The 7833-nt window shown below is 47.5% G+C and overlaps 1 long non-coding RNA gene across 7 annotated transcripts; it reads right to left on the bottom strand.

The window, feature by feature from the left end:
- Window positions 1–10: 10 nt before the first annotated feature.
- Window positions 11–5886, bottom strand: LOC107050786. Of its 7 annotated transcripts, none has more exons than XR_003073176.3 (6): window positions 5817–5886; window positions 4251–4434; window positions 3997–4135; window positions 3499–3891; window positions 3024–3139; window positions 981–1461 (listed from the first exon to the last, which is right to left on the bottom strand). It is a non-coding gene; the product is annotated as an uncharacterized LOC107050786 (long non-coding RNA). The 7 variants fall into 7 exon arrangements; XR_005840354.2 differs by having other exon boundaries at window positions 3024–3677; window positions 3824–3891; window positions 5817–5877; XR_005840352.1 differs by adding an exon at window positions 11–72 and having other exon boundaries at window positions 1251–1461; window positions 3024–4135; window positions 5817–5877.
- Window positions 5887–7833: the final 1947 nt, after the last annotated feature.

Raw genomic sequence — 7833 nt, 5'->3', positions numbered from 1 at the left:
TGCAGCTGACTCAGCACTCGCCTCAGGTAGTCAAACAGGGGGTCAGGCTGTGATTATACAGTTCCCATACACCTGTGTGATTTAGAGTTCAGACTTGTGGTTTATACATTTGGATTAGTGTTAGGAGCTAAAATTTCTAGTACAAGAGAAAGGAAAAGAAACGCTACTAGGAAAAAAATACAGTGCAAAGAAATGAACAGCAAAAAAAAAAGAAAAAGAGCACCAAACAAAAAAAGAACAAAAAACCCCACGCACATCAAAGAAAGCCAACAACAATAAATGAAACAACAACAAACACCAAATTCAAAAACAAGCAACCAACGATAACAGAACAGAATACACTCTCACGGAAAAGCAAAGATGACAACAGAGTCTGGAAGAGGCAAAAACTCAGCATCTAGGCCTGGGAAGATGACATAGAACAATCTACATACACCAATGCCGAGAAAATGGGGCAATAGGCCCGCGTGGATCCAGCCAGCTGGAGAAAAAGCCACAAGAGCACCACAAGGGAAGAGGCAAGGAGGCCCAGGAGGCGTGGACCCACCTGGGAAACTCCAAGGAGCTGCAAATGCATCAAGCACGGCAGGAAAGCCCAGAGAGGAGGCTGCAGTTCAAGAAGCCAGAAAGGAACAGACAGAACAGAACAATCAAGGGAGAGAGCACATCAGGTAAGTGAAGGCAAAGGAAGAGCAAGGCCGGGGCAAGGGGACAAGGAAGGCAAAGCCAGGTAAGGCAACCAAGAATGAAGAGCAAGGGAGAAACTCCAAGCAAAGCCAAGAACCATCCTCTGAAAAGGCAAGGAATGCTCTCCTCTGGGAGGAAGAAGCTAATGCAAAGAAAGAAACAGCTAAGACAAAGAGCCAACAAAACAGACACAAAGACAATGGAAAGCAAAGCAAAAGGCGCACTACTGAAAAGCAATAGGAGGAAAAACAACCAAGCAAGGAAAACAAAGCAAACAAAACAAGGTCACCATCTCGTATTCCATTCATTTCCTTTACTCGTGTACAGCATGGCAAAGCAAAGAAACCAAACACAGTAAATAGACAGCAACTCTCATCACACAATATCTGGCTGCCACAGGACTTGCAAGGAGTGACACCAAGTTTTCTCTCTCTAGTCAGCACACAGAAGTTACTTCGGCTGCCTTTGCAGGAGAAGAGAGCCATCTCTTGCCATGCAGGGAGGGAGGACGTGGTGTATTTCTAGCATCAAGTTACATGTGGTCAAGTCAGGTGATGACATACCTGCTCCCAGCCTGAATCGTCACCCTTCCTTAACGCTGTCACTGAAAGCTTGCTGCTACTGTGTTAGCTGATTCTTGCCAGCATTCCCTCCTGATGAGTTTCACATACATCAGGGCTTGGACAAGTCTTACTGACGAGGGCATCAAAATTGGCATCTGGCCGCAGTGATCTTCTGGACACTAGCTTTTCATTACACGTGAAGCAATCTTTCCTGCAAGATATGAAGAAGGAGAGAGAACAATGCTCAGTCTGTGGCAAAAAGAGAAGCGTGTGTCCCAACACTACCACTGTTAGAGAAAGCACTCCTCATGACTCAAGTTTTACAGAAAAGCTGGAACGAGGCTGCTCAGCTACTTGATCTGGCTGTTCAAAGAGATTTAAAAAAACAAACAAAACAAAACAACCAAACATGCATCTCTTTGCATCAGATTCAAAGGTGTGCTGATTCCAAGTGTGTTGAAGCAGTCTGTTTTTAGAGTCCCTGTAATATAGAGTATTATAGTCTGTCTTTAGAGTTCTATAATATGGAGTACTATAGAAGTCCTACTCTGCACATTATTTTTGCCCTTAATCCAATGGCAGGATTTGCACTGAGAAAGGAGGCATTTCTGATGCAGATTACAATGATGGCACAGTCCTTCATAGGACCCGTAGGATGAAACAAAGATTCAGAAACCCACTCTGGAATTCAGGCACTCATTACTGGGAAAACTCAAGCACAGTCTTGTCCTTCCTAACGTTTTGTTCTCAGTTAATTAATATGTTAGGCTCACCTGTCGTTTTTTTCTCCTGTAAAACAAAGAGGTGTCACTTGCTTAAACGCCACTGATTACTTTATGGACAACAGTGTTCTTGTTTCTTCCTAATGACAAGGGTATTTTTGCTAATTGCTCAGCAGAATTTCCACAGGCGCAGTGTGCTTCAACTAAGTGTGACCTCCGAACACAGGCAGCCACCATCATCAGAAATTAATACTTACAATGACTGCCTTAACTGTTTTTGCTGAGCCTTAATTGTTTTTGCTGAGCCTTAATTGTTTTTGCCTTTGAGAAAACAGGAACTTGCAGTTGAACAAGACAAGAAAAGCACTCTGTACTTCATTGTACTCTTCATTTTCCTCTTGCCCCACTGATAACTACAGAAGGCAAACATGGGTAGCTTGGCCTTGAATGCCTCCAGGGATGGGACACCCACAGCCTCTCCAGCCTGTCCAGGTCCCTCTGGATGGCTTCCCTTCCTTCCAGACTATCGACTGCACTGCCCAGTTTGTATCATCTGCAAACTTGCTGAGGGTGCACTCGATGCCATTGTCTGTGTCACTGATGAAGATGCTGAGGAGCACAGGTCCCAAGACCAACCCCTGAGGGACACTGCTTGTGATCAGCCTCCACCCTGGCACAAAACCATTCGTCACAACCCTTTGGCTGTGTCCAGCCAGCCAAATCCTACTCCACTGAACAGTCCATCCTTCCAATCTATACCTCTTTAATTTAGAGAGAAGGATGTGCTGAGGGACCATGTCAAAGGCTCTGTAGAAGTCCAGGTAGATGATATCCACCACCCTTCCCCCGTCGACCAAAGCCATCACTCCACTACAGAAGGCCACCAGATTGGTCAGGCACAATCTGCTCTTGGTGAAGCCATGCTGGCTGTCTCGGATCTCTTTGTCTCATGTGTGCCTTAACATAGCTCCTAGGAGGATCTGCTCCATGATCTTCCCAGGCACAGAGGTGAGGCTCACCAGCCTGTAGTTCCCCGGTTCCTCCTTCCTACCTTTCTTAAAAGTTCCCAGGATCCTGTTGTGATTCATCCACACGCAGACATTCTGGAAGACAAGCATCTGAGACTGGCCAAAAGTGGAACAGGACGACTGTTTGCTGAGGGCTTATCTTGCAAAAAACATTTTAAACATTTTTCATTTTTCCAAATATCAGTTCAGCCTCCCACTTCTTTCTCTAAAGCAGATAATAACATTTATGTCTGACCCTGAAATTCCAAGTGAAATGAATTATACACCCAGTGGTGTGAGCTGCCCAGAACAATCACTGAAAGACTATTCGGCCTTCTTAAAGGACACAGGGACCATCAAGTCCAACCCCTGGCTCCCCAAAGGACCACCCAAACTCAAACCCTGTGCCCAGGGCACACTGCCAGCTCAGATTCAAGTTGTCAGCAACCACAACGCCCAGATCCCTCCCTTTTGGCAGGGCTGATCTCCAGCCCCTCGCCCCCCCCACGCTGTACGTACAGCCAGGGCTGCCGCATCCCAGGTGCAGAACGCAGCGCTTGCTCTTCTTCGTGCAGATGGGGACCACCCTCACATTTCTCCACATCTTGCTGCAAGGCCTCTCAACCCCCAAGGCAGTCAACATTCCTCCCAGCTTCACAGCAACCACAAACTTACTTCATACAACGGCCACATCTTGACTGGAACCAACAGAGAAAGCATTACAGAGAAATGGCCTTCTAATGGACCCCGCAGAATTCCACTGCTGACCAGAAGGGCAGCTGTCAGGCCATGGCTTCCCCTCGTCCCACACAGCCATCTTGTACTTGACATGGGACATTCTTACCGTCACATCGCCACGGCCTTACGATGTCATGAGCCACCGCCCTGACAACCGCTAGAAATACGGGAACCCTGACAACAGAACACCAGCTGAGATGCAAGCCAGTGCAACCAAGGCAGGCCTGCTTTGGAAGGCCAACATTCTAACTGGAAAAAATGCTCTCCTGCACTACTTACTTTGGTGCATTCTTTGCAATGCCACGGAGCTCAGTCTGCAACACAGGCAGACACTGCACTGAGCAGAATACAGTCACGTGGAAATGCCCATTTGCATTTCTTTCTTTTTTAAGCACGTTGCCAACCAAGAAAAAGCCTCCTGTGGGATACAAATAAATTCGGCCTCAGGAGTCCTCTCCTTAGAGACTCTGCACAGCGCACTCTGGGGCTCTAAAGGGTCTCTTGCCAAAAGCAAAGCAGCCAGTCACACTCACATGAGTTCAGGGTGCCTTCGGAGCTCAGAGAGCTTCAGCACTTCAGTCCTGCGAGAAGAACTCCATCTGCAGCTTAAAACCACGGCTTGATGCAGGTTCTTCAGAGGAAAGTGACTGAACTTGGATTAGTGGAGGTGAAGCCTGAGCCAGCAGTTCTCCAAACTGCCTGGACGCACTTCTCTGCCTGAAAAATAGATAACCTCATTGCACGTACTGCGAAAAGACAGCTAGACACCGTACCGTTCTGTACACTTGCACTGCGTTTGCAAGGATCCGACCAAGGAAAAAATGGTTTCTTCTGCAGCTAGCCAAAACAGGGGCTTCTTGGAGAGAGCAACAGCATGCACACACTGCCTGCAAGCCCCCTGGCATCCTTCTGCTGTGCTTATGGAGCACCTGGAGCAAGCAGGCACTGACTGCATCGCTCGTGGGGGCTACCACTGCTCAGATAACAACCGAGGGCGTGAAGAAATGTGGCAGGAGGAGCAGTGCATTCATAACGCAGCAACAAAGACTGGAGCACTGCTCAGACAGGTAGCAGAGCTCCTTCATTAGTGGTCACTGTTAACCCCATCCAGTCAGTGCTGAGCAAAATGAGGACTCTGCAAACTGCAGGTAATATTTCCTGCTGGCTCAGCTATAGTCATTTATGCAGCTTTTAGGGTGGTTTGGTGTTTTTTTCTTTCTTTTTCTGTTCCTTGCTTTTGGTGAGGTGCTAATAATTCGTGCAAACTCCCCCATACACAACCAATCTCCATCAGATGATGAGATAAGCCCCACTTCTAGCTATACACTGTTAAAACGTGAAAATAAATCTGTTCAGAGATTTTGCGATGCATTATGCATGCAACAAGAAAAGCAGAGGCAGGGAAAAGAAGAGCTGGCTTGCATGGCAGCAGGTGAGCAATGAACCAGGGAAAAACACTTGGCTGTAACATTCACACCCGTCTCTCATCCCACCTAAGACCCAGAACACAACAACTTCAAAGTAATACTCTAACTGATCCCTACTGTATTGAGCCTCTAGACTGTCTCTGCTTCTCTGCTTCTGTAATTTAAGCTTCTTTTGTATCGCTGTTCAGCAGGCAAACCTCACCCTAAGAAGACAATACGCAAACTAATGGGTGGAGTATGTATGTAGCCAAATCAGTAAAAATGCGTTTGATATGAGACACAAACAGATGTGAGACGATGCTGTCTGAAATGGACCCATACTGACTTGAATATACGTACCAAAACACTAGAAATCACGTTTTTACCATCATTGGAGTCTTTCCTGTTCCATCACTTAAGCTGTGTACAAAGCTCTGGGATGTCCCGTGAACCAGCAGGCACCTGCAGCCCTATCCCTTGGCATTACGCACAGGAAAAGAAATGGCACAGCATGATAGCTTATCCCTTAGTTCACTTAAAGAAAAGCAAGCATATCCTGAATTACTGACAATCACCAAGCTTGAGCACCTTACGGATCAGGATGTTGACATTGCAGCTCTTCTCTCCAGCAACCAGAAGAGACAAATAGCAGGGGGAATCATTGATTCAAAGGTCTGCAAGAGAAATACTCACCTATGGAGAGCAGGAGACAAATCCAGCCTAGTTCAGGTGCAGCTGAAAGCTGTCGTCAGCCAAAGCCTCAGCAGTTACCAGAATGCAAACAAAAGCTATTCTTCGTCCGTTCATTTTTTAAGTTTTTTAAGTTAAACACAATGCCTGCCATTAAAAAACATAAAAACAACAAAAATAATCCTAAGTGGCTTTTGTTGGAATCAAAAACAGGAGAAAAATCACTTGGAAATCACAGAAACGAGGTGGAATGACTCCACACAGCTGGAGTGCTGTGATGGGATGGCTAGCGACTTTTCAAAAGAGGAGAGGCAAGGCAGGAAAGGCAGTGGTGCAGCCCTCTACGTTAAGAAAAGAATGGGAATGGCTGGAGTGAAGGATGGCGATGATAGGGTTGAGAGCTTCTAGGTCAGAATAAAAGCAAAGGCCAGTAAGACTGGACCTTATCGTGGGAGTGTGCTACAGGCCACCCAACCAGGATGAAGAGGTGGGCAAGACACTTTAAGAGACAGCCGCATGAGGTCTCAAGGTCTCTCCCCTTGTTCTTGTGGGCTATTGCAAAGTCCCAGACATCTGATGGATTTATAATACAGCAGATAGGGAAACCGTCCCAGAAGGTTCCTCGAGTGTGTGGGAGATCACTTCCTGACACAGCTGGTGACGCAGCCAGCAAGGGGAAAGCAAAATCCTGCTGTTTGTTAACAGAGAAGGTCTTGTGGGGGATGTCAAGGCTGGAGGCCGCCTGGGGCAAAGGGATCGTGAGATGCTAGATATCTCAATTCTTGCTGAACCACGGGAGGGGAGTCAGCAGAACTGCCACCTTGGACTTCCGAGAGCAAACTTGAACCTCTTTAGGACCATGGTTGAGAGGTTCCCTTTGGAAGTACTTTTGGAGGGCGTGGGAGCCCAGGGAAGGCTGGCAATACTTTCAGGAAGTAATTTTAAAAGGTGCAGGAGCGGATTCCACAGATTATGGTCTGTGGAAGAGTGGGCAAGCTACTTATGATGATTACAGGTACGTAGCAAATATGTGGCAGGGACAAAATTAGAAAAGCCAAAGCCCAGCTAGAACTGAGCTTGGCCACCAAGGTAAAAGGGCAACAATAAAATATTTCTGTAAATACATCAACAGCAAGAGGAGGGCTAGGGAGAATCTCCATCCCTTCTTGGATGCCGAGGGCAACTTGGTGACCAAGGATCAGGACAAGGCTGAGGTAACTTAATGCCTTCGTTGCCTCAGTCTTTAATAGCAAGACTCATTACTTCCTGCGAACACAGTCCCCTGTGCTGGTAGATAGGAATGGGGACCCGAATAGGCCATGCATAATCCACAATTAGATGGTTTTGGACCTGCTCCAAAAGCTGGATTGCCCGAGTCCACGGGGCCAGATGGACTGCAACCTTACCTCAGTGCCAGGGTAGTTATGGGATGGATAATGTTGGATTAATTAAAGGTCAACCAGGTGATCAGGCCCAGTCACAACGTGTTTGACGAACCGGTAGATCCTGTTTGACACAAGAACTCGCCCCACGCCACCGTGGCCAGAGGAGACTCCAGCAGCAGCAGCAGCAGGAGCAGATCCCGTGGAGGGAGGAAGCAGGGCAGCTGGGCCGCTTGTGCACATACACAGATAGACATGTAGATACCTTGTCACTGCTCTTCTGCCTCCACTTTTCTGGGGGACTGGGAGTTTTGTCTTCACACAGGAACTCCGCCACAGCAGCATTTTCCAGTCCGTGGCACCTTGATCCCAGGATGTGCTCCGCACCGTGCTTCTAGGGCATCAACATCTGCTGTTGCACAAAGGCCCCTGAAAGGAAAAGCACCCTTGCACGTTTGCACTGCTTCCCACACTCCCCAGAACTGTCTCTCAAATCTCATAGAACCCAGACTCTCTCAGACTCTTGACTGCAGCCCAGTAGCACAGCATCCCCTCTCTCCACTTCATGAGCCAAGAGGCCATAGTTTGTCTCCCTTTTTAAGCTTCACAGACCCAATCAGGCAAGAACTTCGGTTTGC

The sequence above is a fragment of the Gallus gallus genome, chromosome 17, assembly GCF_016699485.2.
Source record: "Gallus gallus isolate bGalGal1 chromosome 17, bGalGal1.mat.broiler.GRCg7b, whole genome shotgun sequence".
In the NCBI taxonomy this organism is placed as follows: Eukaryota; Metazoa; Chordata; class Aves; order Galliformes; family Phasianidae; genus Gallus; species Gallus gallus.
Note: the sequence above shows the minus strand (reverse complement) of the source record. Positions and strands in the feature narration are given on the sequence as shown.